General features: G+C 24.3%; 1 pseudogene; it reads left to right on the forward strand.

Annotated features, from left to right (window-relative positions):
- Positions 1 to 14,914: 14,914 nt before the first annotated feature.
- On the forward strand, positions 14,915 to 15,796 carry LOC115896034 (annotated as a pseudogene).
- Positions 15,797 to 21,328: the final 5,532 nt, after the last annotated feature.

A 21,328-nucleotide genomic window follows, 5' to 3' on the forward strand; every position in this document is an offset into this window, starting at 1 on the left:
GGCCATTACATAATGGTAAAGGGATCAATTCAACAGGAAGAGCTAACTCTCCTAAATATATATGCACCCAATACAGGAGCACCCAGATTCATAAAGCAAGTCCTTAGGGACTTACAAAGAGACTTAGACTCCCATACAATAATAATGGGAGACTTCAACACTCCACTGTCAACATTAGACAGATCAACGAGACAGAAAGTTAACAAGGATATCCAGGAATTGAACTCATCTCTGCACCAAGCGGACCTAATAGACATCTATAGAACTCTCCACCCCAAATCAACAGAATATACATTCTTCTCAGCACCACATCGCACTTACTCCAAAATTGACCACATAATTGGAAGTAAGCACTCCTCAGCAAATGTAAAAAAACAGAAATTATAACAAACTGTCTCTCAGACCACAGTGCAATCAAACTAGAACTCAGGACTAAGAAACTCAATCAAAACCGCTCAACTACATGGAAACTGAACAACCTGCTCCTGAATGACTACTGGGTACATAACGAAATGAAAGCGGAAATAAAGATGTTCTTTGAAACCAATGAGAACAAAGATACAACATACCAGAATCTCTGGGACACATTTAAAGCAGTGTGTAGAGGGAAATTTATAGCACTAAATGCCCACAAGAGAAAGCAGGAAAGATCTAAAATTGACACTCTAACATCACAATTAAAAGAACTAGAGAGGCAAGAGCAAACACATTCAAAAGCTAGCAGGAGGCAAGAAATAACTAAGATCAGAGCCGAACTGAAGGAGATAGAGACACAAAAAACCCTCCAAAAAATCAATGAATCCAGGAGTTGATTTTTTGAAAAGATCAACAAAATTGACAGACCGCTAGCAAGGCTAATAAAGAAGAAAAGAGAGAGGAATCAAATAGATGCAATAAAAAATGATAAAGGGGATATCACCACTGACCCCACAGAAATACAAACTACCATCAGAGAATACTATAAACGCCTCTACGCAAATCAACTAGAAAATCTAGAAGAAATGGATAATTTCCTGGACACTTACACTCTCCCAAGACTAAACCAGGAAGAAGTTGAATCCCTGAATAGACCAATAGCAGGCTCTGAAATTGAGGCAACAATTAATAGCCTACCCACCAAAAAAAGTCCAGGACCAGATGGATTCACAGCTGAATTCTACCAGAGGTACAAGGACGAGCTGGTACCATTCCTTCTGAAACTATTCCAATCAATAGAAAAAGAGGGAATCCTCCCTAACTCATTTTATGAGGCCAACATCATCCTGATACCAAAGCCTGGCAGAGACACAACAAAAAAAGAGAATCTTAGACCAATATCCCTGATGAACATTGATGCAAAAATTCTCAATAAAATACTGGCAAACCGGATTCAGCAGCACATCAAAAAGCTTATCCACCATGATCAAGTGGGCTTCATCCCTGGGATGCAAGGCTGGTTCAACATTCGCAAATCAATAAACGTAATCCAGCATATAAACAGAACCAAAGACAAGAACCACATGATTGTCTCAATAGATGCAGAAAAGGCTTTTGACAAAATTCAACAGCCCTTCATGCTAAAAACGCTCAATAAATTCGGTATTGATGGAACGTATCTCAAAATGATAAGAGCCATTTATGACAAACCCACAGCTAATATCATACTGAATGGGCAAAAACTGGAAAAATTCCCTTTGAAAACTGGCACAAGACAGGGATGCCCTCTCTCACCACTCCTATTCAACATAGTGTTGGAAGTTCTGGCTAGGGCAATCAGGCAAGAGAAAGAAATCAAGGGTATCCAGTTAGGAAAAGAAGAAGTCAAATTGTCCCTGTTTGCAGATGACATGATTGTATATTTAGAAAACCCCATCGTCTCAGCCCAAAATCTCCTTAAGCTGATAAGCAACTTCAGCAAAGTCTCAGGATACAAAATTAATGTGCAAAAATCACAAGCATTCTTATACACCAGTAACAGACAAGCAGAGAGCCAAATCAGGAATGAACTTCCATTCACAATTGCTTCAAAGAGAATCAAATACCTAGGAATCCAGCTTACAAGGGATGTAAAGGACCTCTTCAAGGAGAACTACAAACCACTGCTCAGTGAAATCAAAGAGGACACAAACAAATGGAGGAACATACCATGCTCATGGATAGGAAGAATCAATATTGTGAAAATGGCCATACTGCCCAAGGTTATTTATAGATTCAATGCCATCCCCATCAAGCTACCAATGAGTTTCTTCACAGAATTGGAAAAAACTGCTTTAAAGTTCATATGGAACCAAAAAAGAGCCCGCATTGCCAAGACAATCCTAAGTCAAAAGGACAAAGCTGGAGGCGTCACGCTACCTGACTTCAAACTATACTACAAGGCTACAGTAACCAAAACAGCATGGTACTGGTACCAAAACAGAGATATAGACCAATGGAACAGAACAGAGTCCTCAGAAATAATACCGCACATCTACAGCCATCTGATCTTTGACAAACCTGAGAGAAACAAGAAATGGGGAAAGGATTCCCTATTTAATAAATGGTGCTGGGAAAATTGGCTAGCCATAAGTAGAAAGCTGAAACTGGATCCTTTCCTTACCCCTTATACGAAGATTAATTCAAGATGGATTAGAGACTTAAATGTTAGACCTAATACCATAAAAACCCTAGAAGAAAATCTAGGTAGTACCATTCAGGACATAGGCATGGGCAAGGACTTCATGTCTAAAACGCCAAAAGCAACGGCAGCAAAAGCAAAAATTGACAAATGGGATCTAATTAAACTAAAGAGCTTTTGCACAGCAAAAGAAACTACCATCAGAGTGAACAGGCAACCTAGAGAATGGGAGAAAATTTTTCCAACCTACTCATCTGACAAAGGGCTAATATCCAGAATCTACAAAGAACTCAAACAAATATACGAGAAAAAAACAAACAACCCCATCAAAAAGTGGGGAAAGGATATGAACAGACATTTCTCAAAAGAAGATATTCATACAGCCAACAGACACATGAAAAAATGCTCATCGTCACTCGCCATCAGAGAAATGCAAATCAAAACCACAATGAGATACCATCTCACACCAGTTAGAATGGCAATCATTAAGAAGTCAGGAAACAACAGGTGTTGGAGAGGATGTGGAGAAATAGGAACGCTTTTACACTGTTGGTGGGATTGTAAACTAGTTCAACCATTATGGAAAACAGTATGGCGATTCCTCAAGGATCTAGAACTAGATGTACCATATGACCCAGCCATCCCACTACTGGGTATATACCCAAAGGATTATAAATTATTCTACTACAAAGACACATGCACACGTATGTTTATTGCGGCACTATTCACAATAGCAAAGACTTGGAATCAACCCAAATGTCCATCTGTGACAGACTGGATTAAGAAAATGTGGCACATATACACCATGGAATACTATGCAGCCATAAAAAAGGATGAGTTTGCGTCCTTTGTAGGGACATGGATGCAGCTGGAAACCATCATTCTTAGCAAACTATCACAAGAACAGAAAACCAAACACCGCATGTTCTCACTCATAGGTGGGAACTGAACAATGAGATCTCTTGGACTCGGGAAGGGGAACATCACGCACTGGGGCCTATCATGGGGAGGGGGGAGGGGGGAGGAGGGAGGGATTGCATTGGGGAGTTATACATGATATAAATGATGAATTGATGGGTGCTGACGAGTTGATGGGTGCAGCACACCAACATGGCATAAGTATACATATGTAACAAACCTGCACGTTATGCACATGTACCCTAGAACTTAAAGTATAATTAAAAAAAAAATAAATTAATAAATAAAATAAAATATAGATATAATAGATATAGGTATATAATATAGACTTAATAGATATAATAGATAGAGGTATAAAATACAGACACAATAGATATAATAGATTGAGGTATAAAATATAGACATAACAGATATAATAGATAGAGGTATAAAATATAGACAAAATAGATATAATAGATATGGCTATAAAATATATACAATAGATATGATAGATATACGTATAAAAAATAGACATAATAGATATAATAGATACAGACATAATAGATCTAATAGATATATATATAAAATATAGACATAATAGATAGAATATATATAGGTATAAATTATAGACACAGTAGATATAATAGATATAAATATTAAATATACACATAATAGATATAGGCATAAAATACAGACATAATAGATGTAATGGATATAGGTAGAAAATAAAGACATAATAGACATAGGTTAAAATATAGACTTAATAGAAATAATCTGTAGGTATAAAACACAGACAAAATAGATATAATAAATAGAGGTATAAAATATAGACATAATTGATATAATAGATACAATGGATAGAGGTATGAAATATAGACATAATAGATATAATAGAGGTATAAATTATGGACATAATAGATATAATAGATATAGGTATAAAATATAATAAATATAGTAGATAGACGTATAAAATTCAGACATAATAGAATAACAGATAGACGTATAAAATATAGAAAAATTAGATATAATAGATATAATAGATAGAGGTATAAAATATAGACAAAATAGATATGACAGATAGAGGTATAAAATATAAACATAATAGATGGAATAGATAGAGGTATAAAATATAGACCTAATAGATATAATAGATAAAGCTATAAAATATAGACATAAAAGATATAACAGATAGAGGTATTAAATATATACAATACATATCATAGATACAGGTATAAAATATAGACAAAATAGGTATGATAGATATAGGCAAAATAGATATAATAGATATAGGTATAAAATATAGACATAATAGATACAATACATACAGTTATAAAATACAGACATAATAGATATAGCAGATAAAGGTATAAAATATATACATAATAGATATAGGTATAAAATAAAGATATAATAGATATAATAGAGGTATACAATATAGACCTAATAGATATAATAGACATAGGTATAAAATATAGACATAATAGATATAGGTATAAAACATAGACATAATAGATATAATAGATATAGGTATAAAATATAGACATAATAGACATAACAGATATAGGTAAAAAATATAGACATAATAGATATAATCGATATAGGTATAAAATATAGACATAAGAGATATAGGTATAAAACATAGACATAATAGATACAATAGATATAGGTATAAAATATAGACATAATAGACATAACAGATATAGGTATAAAATATAGACATAATAGATATAATCGATATAGGTATAAAATATAGACAAAGAGATATAGGTATAAAATATAGACAGAATAGATATAATAGATATAGGTATGAAGTATACACATAATAGATATGATAGATACTGGTATAAAATATAGACATATAAGATATAATAGTTACAGGCATAAAATATGGACATAATAAATATAATAGATGCAGATATAAAATATAGACATAATAGATATAATAAATATAGGTATAAAATATAGACATAGTAGATATAATAGATATAGGTGTAAAATATACCTAATAGATACGGTAAAATATAGCTATAATAGATATAATAGATACAGGTATAAAATATAGACATAATAGATATAATAGATATAGTTATAAAATATAGACATAATAGATATACGTATAAACTATAGACATAATAGATATAATAGATATGGGTATAAAATATAGACATAATAAATACAGTTATAAAATATAGACATAATAATATAGTAGATATAGGTAAAATATAGACGTAATAGATATAATAGATATAGGTATAAAATATAGACATAATAGATATAGGGATAAATATAGACATAATAGATATTATAGATATAGGTATAAAATATAGACATAATAGATATAGGTATTACATATAGACATAATAGATATAGTAGAAATAGCTATAAAATATAAACATAAGAGATATAATAGATATAGGTATCAAATATAGACATAATAATTATAATAGATATAGGTATAAAATATAGACATAATAGATATAGGTACAAAATATAGACATAATGGTTATAATAGATATAGGTATGAAATATAGACATAATATATATAAATGTATAGGTTTAAAATGAAGACATAATAGATATAATAGATATAGCTATAAAATATAGACAGAATAGATTTAATAGATATAGGTATAAAATAGAGACTAATATATATAATATACACAGGTATAAAATATAGTCATAATAGAAATAGGTTTAAATATAGACATAATGGATATAATAGATATAGGTGTAAATATAGACATAATAAATATAGGTATAAAATATAGACAAAATAGATAGGAGTTAAAAATATAGACATAGATATAATAGATATAGGTATAAAATATAACATACTAGATATAATAGTGATGGGAATAAAATATAGATGTAATGGATATAATAGATATAGGTGTAAAATATAGACATAGTAGATATAATAGATATAGATATAAAATATAGACATAATGGATATAATAGATATAGGCATAAATATAGACATAATAGATATAATAGATATTGGTATAAAATATAGACATAATAGATATAATATATATATAAAATATAGACATAATAGATATAACAGATATAGGTACAAAATATGGACATCATTGATATAATAGATATAGGTATAAAACATAGACAAAATAGATATAGGTATAAAATATAGATATAATAGATATAATAGATATATGTATAAAAAATAGATATAATAGATACAGGTATATAATATAGACAATAGATATAATAGATATAGGTATAAAACATAGATATAATAGATATAATTATAAAATATAAATATAATATATATAATAGATATTGGAAAAAATATAGATATAAGGATATAGGTATAAAATATGGTTATAATAGATATAAGTATAAAATAAAGATATAATAGTAATAGATATAGGCATAAAATATAGACATAATAGATATGATAAATATATGTATAAAATATAGATATAATAGATATAATGGATATAGGTATCAAATACAGATATAATAGATATAGGTATAATATATAGATATAGTGGATGTAATAGATATAGGAATAAAATACAGACATAATAGATAAAATAGATATAAGTATAAAAAATAGACAAAATAGATATAATAGATAAAAATACAAAATATAGACATAATAGATATAGGTATAAAGAATAGACACAATAGATATAATAGATATAGGTATAAAATATAGACATCAGAGATATTATAGATATAGTTATAAAATATAGACATAATGGATATAATAGATATAGGTATAAAATATAGACATAATAGATATGGGTATAAAATATAAACATAATACATATAATAGATATAGGTATAAAATATAGACATAAGGGATATAATATATACAGGTATGAAATATAGACATAATAGATATGGGTATAAAATATAAACATAATACATATAATAGATATATTTATAAAATAGAGACATAAGATATATTATAGATATAGTTATAAAATATAGACATAATACATATAATCGATACAGGTATAAAAAATAGACATAGTAGATATAGGTATAAAATATACACATAATGGATATAATAGATATAGGTATAAAATGTAGACATAATATATATAATAGATACAGGGATAAAATATAGACATAAAAGATATAATACATATAGGTATAAAATATAGACATCATAGATATAATAGATATAGGTATAAAATATAGACACAGTAGATATAGGTATAAAATATAGACATAGTAGATAGAATAGATGGAGGTATAAAATATAGATACAATAGATATAGGTATAAAATACAGATACAAGAGATGTAATAGATATAGGTGTAAAATATAGACATAATAGATATAATAGATATAGGTATAAAATACAGATACAAGAGATGTAATAGATATAGGAATAAAAAATAGACATAAAAGATATAATAGATATAGGTATAAAATGTACACATAATAGATATAATAGATATAAGTAAAAAATATAGACGTAATAGATATAATAGAGAAAGGTATGCAATACAGTCATAATAGAAGTAGGTATAAAATAAAGACACTATAAGTATAATAGATATACGTATAAAATGTAGACAGATTAGCTATAGGTATAAAATATAGACATAATAAATATAATAGATATACGTATTAAATATGGACTGATAGATATAATAGATATAGGTATACAATATAGACATAATAGATATAATAGACAGTTATAAAATAGAGACATCATAGACATAATAGATATAGGTATAAAATATTGACTTAATAGATATAGGAATAAAATGTAGACATAATAGATATAATAGATACAGTTATAAAGTATAGACAAAATAGATATAATAGATATAGGTATAAAATAAAGATAAAATAGATATAGGTATAAAATACAGACATAATAGATATAGGTAAAAAAAAAGATATAATAGATATAATAGAGATAGGTATAAAATATAACCATAATAGATATAATAGATATAGGTATAAAATATAGACATAATTCATATAAGTACAAAATATAGACATAATAGATATAATAGATATAGGTATAAAATATAGACATAATAGATATTCGTATAAAATATAGACATAACAGATATAATCGATATAGGTATAAAATATAGACATAATAGATATAGATATAAAATATAGACATAAAAGATACAGAAATAATATTTAGACATAATAGATATAATAGATATAGGTATGAAATATAAACATAATAGATATAATAGATATAATGCAGAGAGGTATAAAATATAGACATAATATATATAATAGATGTAAAAATTATAGACATAATAGATATAATAGATATAGGTATAAAATTTAGACATAATAAATATAGTCGATAGACATATAACATTTAGACATAATAGATATAACAGATAGACGTATAAAATATACCAAAAATAGATATAATAGATATAAGAGATAGATGTATAAAATATAGACAAAATAGATATGGCAGATAGAGGTATAAAATATAGACATAATAGATGTAATAGATAGAGGAATAAAATATAGACCCAATAGATATAATAGATAAAGCTATAAAATACAGACATAAAAGATATAATAGATAGAGGTATGAAGTATAGATATCATAGATACAGGTAAAAATATAAACATAATAGGTATGATAGATATAGGCAAAACAGATATAATAGATATAGGTATAAAATACAGACATTATAGATATAATACATACAGTTATAAAATACAGACATAGTAGATATAACAGATATAGGTAAAAAATATAGACAAAATAGTTATAGGTGAAAAATATAGACATAATAGATATAATAGATATAGGTATAAAATATAGACATAATAGACATAATAGATATAGCTATAAAGTATAGACATAATAGATATAGGTATAAAATATAGACATATAAGATAGAAGAATTATAGGTATAAAATATAGACATAATAGATATAATAGATATACGTATAAAATATAGACATAATAGATATAGATATACAATATAGACAAAATGGATTGAATAGATATAGGTATAAAATATAGACATAAGAGATATAATAGATATAGGTATAAAATATAGACATAATAGATATCGGTATAAAATATAGACATAAAAGATTTAATAGATATAGTTATAAAATATAGACATAATAGATATAATTGATACAGGTATAAAATATAGACATAATAGATATCGGCATAAAATATAGACATAATAGATTTAATATAGTTATAAAACATAGACATAATGGATATAATAGATATAGGTATAAATTATAGACATAAGAGATATAATATAGGTATAAAATATAGACATAATTGATACAGGTATTAAATATAGACATAATAGAAATAAGTATAAAATATAGACGTAATAGATATAATAGATATAGGTATAAAATATAGACATAATAGATTTAATAGATATAGGTATAAAACTTTGATATAATAGATATAATAGATATAGGTATAAAATATAAACATAATAGATTTAATAGATATAGGTATAAAACATTGATATAATAGATATAATAGATATAGGTATAAAATACAGACATAGTAGATATAATAGATATTGGCATAAAATATAGACATAATAGATATAATAGATATAGATATAATATATAGACATAATAGATATAAAAGATATAGGTATTAAATATGGACGTAATAGATATAATAGACATAGGTTTAAAATATAGACATATTAGATATTATAGATATAGTTATAAAATACAGTCAGAGTAGATATAATAGATATAGATATAAAATACAGACATAATAGATATCGGTATAAAATATAGACATAATAAATATAATAGATATAGTTATAAAATATAGACATATTAGATATAATAGATATACGTATAAAATACAGACATAATAGATATCGGTAAAAAATATAGACATAATGGATATAATAGATAGAGGTATAAAATATAGACATAACTGGTATAGAAACGTAGGTATGAAATAAAGACATAATAGATATAGATATAAAATATACACATAATAGATATAATAGATATGTGTACAAGATACAGACATAATAGATATAATAGATATAGGTATAAAATATAGACATAATAGATATAGGTATAAAATATCGACATAATAGATATAATAGGTACAGGTATTAAATATAGACATAATAGATATAGGTATACAATATAGACATAATAGATATAATAAATATAGGTATAAAATATAGACTTAATAGATATAGTTATAAAATATAGACATAATATATATAATAGATATAGGTAAAAAATACAGACATAATAGATATAATAGATATAGGTATCAAATATAGACATAATAGATATAATACATATAGGTATAAAACAGAAACAAAATAGATATAATAGATATAGGTATAAAATATAGACATAATAGATATAATAAATACAGATATAAAATACAGATATAATAGCTATAGGTATAAAATATAGATATAATGGGTATAATAGATGTAGGTATAAAATATAGATATAATAGATATAGGTATAAAATATAGATATAATAGATATAATAGATACAGGAAGAAAATATGGATATCATAGATATAATTATAAAAAATAAATATAATAGATATAATAGTTATAGGTTTAAAATAGAGATACAATAGATATAGGTATAAAAAATAGTTATTATATATAGTTATAAAATATAGATTTAATAGATATAATAGATATAGGTATAAAATATAGACATAATAGATATAATAGATACAGGTATTAAATATACACATAATAGATATAATAGATATAGTTATAAAATATAGACATAATAGATATAATAGTTATAGGTATAAATTATAGGTATAACACATATAGGTATAAAACATAGACATAATAGATATAATAGATATAGGTAAAAAATATAGACATAATAATTATAATTCATATAGGTATAAAATACAGACATAACAGATATAATAGATATAGGTATAAAATATAGACATAATAGATATAATATATACAAATATAAAATACAGATATAATACATATAATGGATATACGTATAATATACAGATATCATAGATATAACAGATATAGGTATAAAATATAGATATAATGGATATAGGTATAAAATATGGATATAAATGATATAATAGATATAGTTATAAAATATAGGTATAATAGATATAGGTTTAAAATATAGATATAACGGATATAATAGATACAGGAAGAAAATATAGATATAATAGATATAATTATAAAAAATAAATAAAATAGATATAATAAATATAGGTGTAATATAGAGATACAATAGATATAGGTATAAAATACAGTTACAATATATAAAGGTATAAAATATAGATATAATAGTTATAATAGATATAGTTATAAAATACAGACATAATAGATATAATTGAAATAGGTATTAAATATAGACATAATAAATATAGGTATAATATTTAGACATAATAGATATAATCGATATAGGTAAAAAATATAGACATAATAGATATAATAGATGTAGGTATAAAAAATAGACATAATACATATAATCGATATATGTATAAAATATAGACATAATAGATATAATAGATATAGGTATAAAATAGAGGCAGAGTAGATATAGGTATAAAATACAGACATAATAGTTATAATAGATATAGGTATAAAATATACACATAATAGATATAATAGATATAGGTATAATATATAGACGTAATAAATATGGGTATAAAATATATACAAAATAGATATGAGATATAGTTATAAAACATAGACATAATAGTTATAATTGATATAGGTATAAAACATAGACATAATAGATATAATAGATATAGGTATAAAATATAGACGTAATAGATATAATAGATATAGGTATAAAATATAGACATAATAGATATAGGTATAAAATATAGACATAATAGATATAATAGATATAGGAATAAAATATAGACATAAAACAAATAGGTACAAAATATAGATATAATTGATATAGGTATAAAATAAAGACATAATAAATAGATATAGGTATAAAATATAGATATAATAGATATAGGTATAAAATATAGATATAATAGATATAATAGATATTCGTATAAAATATAGATATAATAGGTATAGTTTTAAAATAAAGATAATTTACATATAATAGATACAGGAATAAAATATAGATATAATAGATATAATTAAAAAAAAATAGATATAATAGATATAGGTATAAAATAGAGATGCAATAGATATAGGTATCAAATATAGTTATAATAGATATAGGTATAAAATATAAATATAATAGATATAATAGATATAGGTATAAAATATAGACATAATAGATATAATATATGTATAAAATGTACACATAATTGATATAGGTATTAAATATAGACATAATAGAAATAAGTATAAAATATAGACGTAATAGATATAATAGATATAGGTATAAAATATAGACGTAATAGATTTAATAGATATAGGTATAAAACTTTGATATAATAGATATAATAGATATAGGTATAAAATATAGACATAAGAGATTTAATAGATATAGGTATAAAACATTGATATAATAGATATAATAGATATAGGTATAAAATACAGACATGGTAGATATAATAGATATTGGCATAAAATATAGACATAATAGATATAATAGATATAGATATAATATATAGACATAATAGATATAAAAGATATAGGTATTAATTATGGACGTAATAGATATAATAGATATAGGTTTAAAATATAATCAGAGTAGATATAATAGATATAGGTATAAAATATAGACATAATAGATTTCGGTATAAAATATAGACATAATGGATATAATAGATAGAGATATAAAATATAGACATAACTGGTATAGAAACATAGGTATGAAATATAGACATAATAGATATAGATATAAAATATACACATAATAGATATAATAGATATGTGTACAGGATACAGACATAATAGATATAATAGATATAGGTATATAATATAGACATAATAGATATAATAGATATAGTTATAAAATATAGACATAATAGATATAGGTATAAAATATCGACATAACAGATATAATAGATACAGGTATTAAATATACACATAATAGATATAGGTATAAAATATAGACATAATAGATATAGGTATACAATATACACATAATAGATATAATAAATATAGGTATAAAATATAGACTTAATAGATATAGTTATAAAATATAGACATAATATATATAATAGATATAGGTAAAAAATACAGACATAATAGATATAATAGATATAGGTATCAAATATAGACATAATAGATATAATTGATATAGGTGTAAAATATAGATAAAATAGATATAATAGATAAAGGTACAAAATATAGATATAATAGCTATAGGTATAAAATACGGACACAATAGATATAGGTATAAAATATAGATATAATAGTTATTATAGATATAGGTATGAAATATAGACATCGTAGATTTAATAGATATAGGTATACAATATAGACATAATAGATATAATAGATTTAGGTATAAAATATAGACATAATAGATAAAATAGATATAGGTATAAAATATAGACATAATAGATATAGGTATAAAATATAGACAAAATAGATATAGGTATAAAATATAGACATCGATATAATAGATATAGGTATAAAATATAAACATAATAGATATAATAGAGATGGGTATAAAATATAGACGTAATAGATATAATAGATATAGGTGTAATATATAGACATAGTAGATATAATAGATATAGGTATAAAATATAGACATAATAGACATAATAGATATAGGTATAAAATATAGACATAATAGATATAGGTATAACATATAGACATAATAAATATAGGTATAAAATACAGACATAATAGATATAGGTATAAAATATAGACATAATAGATATAATAGAAATAGGTATAAAATATAGACATAATAGATATAATAGATATAGGTATAAAATATAGACATAATAATTATAATAGATATAGGTATAAAATATAGACATAATAGATATAGGTATAAAATATAGACATAATAGATATAATAGTTATAGGAATAAAATATAGACATAATTGAAATAGTTATAAAATATAGACAAAGTAGATATAAAAGATATAGGTATAAAATATAGACATAATAAATATAATAGATATAGTTATAAAATATGGACATAATAGATATAATAGATATATGTATAAGATATAGACATAATCGATATAATAGATATAGGTATAAAATATACACATAATAGATATAATAGATGTAGGCATAAAATTTAGACATAATAGATATTATAGATATAGGAATAAAATATAGACATAATTTAAATAGGTATAAAATATAGACAAAATTGATATAAAAGATATAGGTATAAAATATAGACATAATAGATATAATAGATATAGATATAAAATATAGACATAATAGATATAATAGGTAAAGGTATGAAATATAGACATAATAGATATAATAGATATGTCTATAAGATATAGACATAAGCTTCTTCTCCGAGAAAACACCAAATGGCGGATGACGCCGGTGCAGCGGGGTTTTCCGGAGGCCCTGGTGGCCCTGGGATGGGGATCCGCGGTGTCTTCCGCGGAGGTTTCGGCAGTGGCCTCCGGGGCCGGGGTCGCGGCCGTGGACGAGGTCGGGGCCGAGGCCGCGGAGCTCGAGGAGGCAAGGCCGAGGATGAGGAGTGTATGCCCGTCATCAAGCTGGGACGCTTGGTCAAGGACATGAAGATCAAGTCCCTGGAGGAGATCTACCTCTTCTCTCTGCCCATTAAGGAATCTGAGATCATTGACTTTTTCTTGGGGGCCTCTGTCAAAGATGAAGTTTTGAAGATTATGCCGGTGCAGAAGCAGACCCGTGCTGGTCAGCGCACCAGGTTCAAGGCGTTTGTTGCTATCGGGGACTACAATGGCCACGTCGGCCTGGGTGTTAAGTGCTCCAAGGAGGTGGCCACCGCCATCCGTGGGGCCATCATCCTGGCCAAACTCTCCATTGTCCCGGTGCGCAGAGGCTACTGGGGGAACAAGATTGGCAAGCCCCACACCGTCCCTTGCAAGGTGACAGGCCGCTGTGGCTCTGTGCTGGTGCGCCTCATCCCTGCACCCAGGGGTACTGGCATCGTCTCAGAGCCTGTGCCCAAGAAGCTGCTCATGATGGCTGGTATTGATGACTGCTACACCTCAGCCCGGGGCTGCACTGCCACCCTGGGCAACTTCGCCAAGGCCACCTTTGATGCCATCTCTAAGACCTACAGCTACCTGACCCCTGACCTGTGGAAGGAGACTGTGTTTACGAAGTCTACCTATCAGGAATTCACTGACCACCTTGTCAAGACCCACACCAGAGTCTCCGTGCGGCGGACCCAGGCTCCAGCTGTGGCTACAACATAGGCTTTTTACACAAGAAAAATAAAGTGAATTAAGCCTGTTAAAAAAAAAAAAGATATAGACATAATAGATACAACAGATATAGGTATAAAATATAGACAGATACAACAGATATAGATATAAAATAAAGACATAATAGATATAGGTATAAAATATAGACATATTAGATATAATAATTATAGGTATAAAATATAGACATAATAGATATAATAGATATAGGTATAAAATATAGACATAATAGATATAGATATACAATATAGACAAAATACACTTAATAGATATAGGTATAAAATATAGACATAATAGATATAATAGATATAGGTATAAAATATAGACATAATAGATATCGGCATAAAATATAGACATAATAGATTTAATAGATATAGTTATAAAATATAGACATAATAGATATAATAGATATAGGTATAAAATATAGACATAATAGATATCGGCATAAAATATGGACATAATAGATTTAATAGATATAGTCATAAAACATAGACATAATGGATATAATAGATATAGGTATAAAATATAGACATAATAGATATAATATACGTATAATATATAGACATAATAGATATAGGTATTAAATACAGACATAATAGAAATAAGTATAAAATATAGACATAATAGATATAATAGATATAGTTATCAAATATAGACAATGATTATAATAGATATAGGTAAAAAAATATAGACATATTAGATATAATAATTATAGGTATAAAATATAGACATAATAGATATAATAGATATAGGTATAAAATATAGACATAATAGATATAATAAAGATATGAAATATAGACATAATAGATATAATAGATATTGTTATAAAAATAGACATAGCAGATATGGGTATAATATTTAGACATAATAGATATAATAGATATAGGTATAAAATATAGACATAAAGATATAATAGATATACGTGTAAATATACACAAAACAGATATAAATGATATAGGTGAAAAATATAGACATATATAGAACTTAAAGTATAATAAAAAAAAAAAAAAAAAAAAAAAAAGACATAAGAGATACAGATATAAAATATAGACTTAATATATATAATGGATATAGATATAAAATATAGACATAAAATACACTTTTAAAATATAGACATAATAGATATAGATATAGGTGTAAAATATAGACATAATATAGAATTATAAAATATAGACATAATAGCTATAATAGGTATAGGTATAAAATATAGACATAATAGATATAGGTATAATATGCAGACATAATAGATATAATAGATATAGTTATAAAATAGAGACATAATAGATATAATAGATATGGGTATAAAATATAGGCTCACTAGATATAATAGATACAGGTAAAATATAGATATAATAGATATAGGTATAAAATAAAGATATAATAGATATAATAGATATATGTATAAAAAAAGATAAAACAGATAGAGGTATAAAACATAGAAAATAGATATAATAGATATAGATATAAAATATAGATATAATAGATATAATAATAAAATATAAATATAACAGATATAATTCATATAGGAAAAAATATAGATATAATGGATATAGGTATAAAATATGGTTATAATAGATATAAGTATAAAATATGGATATAATAGATATAATGGATATAGGCATAAAATATAGACATAATAGATATGATAGATATATGTATAAAATAGAGATATAATAGATATAATGGATATAGGTATCAATTATAGATATAATAGATATAGGTATAAAATATAGATATAGTGGATATAATAGATATAGGCATAAAATACAGACATAATAGATATAATAGATATATGTATAAAATATAGACATAATAGATATAATAAAGATATAAAATATAGACATAATAGATATAGGTATAAAGTATAGACACAATAAATGTAATAGATATAGGTATAATATACAGACATAAGAGGAATAATAGATAACGGTATAAAATATAGACATAATAGATATAATACATAAAGGTATAAAATATAGATATAATAGATATAGGTATAAAATATACATATAATAGATATAATACATATACATAGAAAATATAGATATAATTGATATAATGATAAAATATAAATCTGATAGATATAATAGATATAGGTATACAATAGAGACATAATAGATATAGGTATGAAATAAAGACATAATAGATATAATAGATATAGGTAAAAAATATAGACATAATAGATATAGGTATAAAATATAGATATAATAAATATAATAGATATAGGTATAAAATATAGGCATAATAGATACAATAGATATAGGTATAAAATATAGACTTAATAGATATAATAGATATAGGTATAAAATATAGACATAATAGATATAGGTATAAAATATAGACACAATATATATAATAGATATAGGTATTAAATATAGACATAATAGATATAGCTATAAAATATAGACATAACAGATATAGGTATAAAATATAGACATAATAGATATAGGTATACAATATAGACATAATAGATATAATAAATATAGCTATAAAATGTAGACATAATAGATATAGGTATAAAATATAGACATAATAGATATAATATATATTGGAATAAAATATAGAAATAATAGACATAATAGATAGAGGTATAAAATATAGACATAATAGATATAATAGAAATTGGTATAAAACATAGACATAATAGATATAATAGATAGAGGTATAAAATATACACATAACAGATATAATAGGTATAGGTATAAAATATAGACATAATAAATATAGGTATAAAATAGAGACATAATAGACGTAATAGATATAGGTATAAAATATAGACATTTGGCTCCAGCCTGTAATCCCAGCACTTTGGGATGCCGAGACGGGCGAATCACGATGTCAAGAGATCGAGACCATCCTGGCTAACACGGTGAAACCCCGTCTCTACTAAAAATACATAAACTAGCTAGGCGAGGTGGCCGGCGCCTGTAGTCCCAGCTACTCGGGAGGCTGAGTCAGGAGAATGACGTCAACCCGGGAGGCGGAGCTTACAGTGAGCTGAGATCTGGCCACTGCACTCCAGTCCGGGCGACAGAGCGAGACTCCGCCTCAAAAAAAAAAAAAAAAAAGACATAATAGATATAATAGATATAGGTATAAAATATAGACATAATAGATATGATAAACATATGTATAAAATATAGATATAATAGATATAATGGATACAGGTATCAAATAGAGATATAATAGATATAGGTATAAAATACAGATATAGTGGATATAATAGATATAGGCAAAAAATATAGACATTATACATAAAATAGATATAGGTATAAAATATAGACATAAGAAATATAATAGATAAAGATATAAATTATAGATATAATAGATATCGGTATAAAGTACAGACACAATAGAAATATTGGATATAGGTATAAAATGTAGACATAAGAGATATAATAAATATAATTATAAAATATAGACATAATAGATTTAATAGATATAGGTATAAAATATAGACATAATAGATATAATAGATATAGGTAAAAAATATACACATAATAGATATAATACATGTAGGTATAAAATATAGACATAATAGATAAAATAGATATAGGTATAAAATATAGACATAATAGATATAATAGATAAAAGTAAAAAATATAGACATGATAGATATAGTTATAAAATATAGACATAATAGATATAATACATAGAAGAATAAAATATAGACATAATAGATATAATAGATAGAGGTCTAAAATATAGACATAATAGATATAATAGATATAGTTATAAAATATAGACATAATAGATATAATACATAGAGTTATAAAATATAGATATAATAGATATAATAGATATAGGTGTTAAATATAGACATAGTAGATATAATAGATATAGGTATAATACATAGATAAAATAGATATATGTGAAAAATATAGATATAATGGATATAATAGATATAGGTATAAAATATAGATATAATAAATACAGGTATGAAATATAGAAATAATCGTTATAATAGATATAGGTATAAAAAATAGATATAATAGATATAGTTACAAAATATAAATAAAACAGATACAATAGATATAGGTATAAAATATAGACAAAATAGTTATAGGTATAAAATATAGACATAATAGGTATAATAGATATAGGTATATAATATAGACTTAATAGATATAATATATATAGGTATAAAATATAGACATAATAGATATCATAGATATAGGAATATAATATAGATATAATACATATAGGTATAAAATATAGATATAATTGATATAGGTATAAAATATAGACATAATAGATATGATAGATACAGGTATAAAATATATACAAAATAGATATAGGTACAAAATATAGATATAAAAGATATAATAGATATACGTATAAAATATAGAAAATATAGTTATAATAGAAATAGGTGTAAAATATAGATACAATAGATATAATAGATATTGGTATAACATATAGACATAATTGATATAATAGATACAGGTATAAAATATAGACATAAAAGATATAATAGACGTATAAAATATAGACATAATAGATATAATTGATAGAGTCATAAAATATACCCATAATAGATACAATACATAAAGTTATAAAATATGGAAATAATAGATATAATAGATATAGGTATAAAATATAGATATAATAGATATAATAGATATAGGTATAAAATATAGACATAACAGATATAATAAATATAGGTATAAAATATAGACATAATAGATATAATAGATATAGGCATGAAATATAGACATAGTAGATATAGGTATAAAATATAGTCATAGGAGATATATGTATAAAATATAGACATAAAGATATAATAGATATAGGTATAAAATAAAGACATAATAGATATAATAGATATAGACATAATAGAAATGATAGATATTGGAATCAAATATAGACATAATAGATATAACAGATATAGTTAAAATATAGATATAAAAGATATAATAGATATAGGTATAAAATATAGATATAATAGATATAGATGTAGGTATAAAATATAGATATAAAGATAAAATAAATATAGGTGTAAAATATAGATATAATAGATATAGATATAAAATATGGATATAATAGTTATAATAGATATAGGTATAAAATATACACATAATGGACATAGTAGATATAGGTATAAAATACAGACATAAAGATATAATAGATATAGGTTTAAAATATACACAGATTTGATATAATAGATATAGTTGTAAAATATAGACATAATATAGATATAAAATATAGACATAATATATATAATGGATATAGATATAAAATATAGACATAATATATAGTTATAAAATATAGACATAATAGATATAATAGATATAGGTGTAAAATACAGACATAATATAGAGTTATAAAATATAGACATAATAGTTATAATAGATATAGGTATAAAATATAGACATAATAGGTAAAGGTATAATATTTAGACATAATAGATATAATAGATATAGGGTTAAAATATAGACATAATAAATATAAGAGATATAGGTATAAAATATACACATAATATATATAATAGACATAGGTATAAAATATAGACATAATAGATATAAT

The sequence above is a fragment of the Rhinopithecus roxellana genome, unplaced genomic scaffold (genome assembly GCF_007565055.1).
Source record: "Rhinopithecus roxellana isolate Shanxi Qingling unplaced genomic scaffold, ASM756505v1 contig454, whole genome shotgun sequence".
NCBI lineage: Eukaryota > Metazoa > Chordata > Mammalia > Primates > Cercopithecidae > Rhinopithecus > Rhinopithecus roxellana.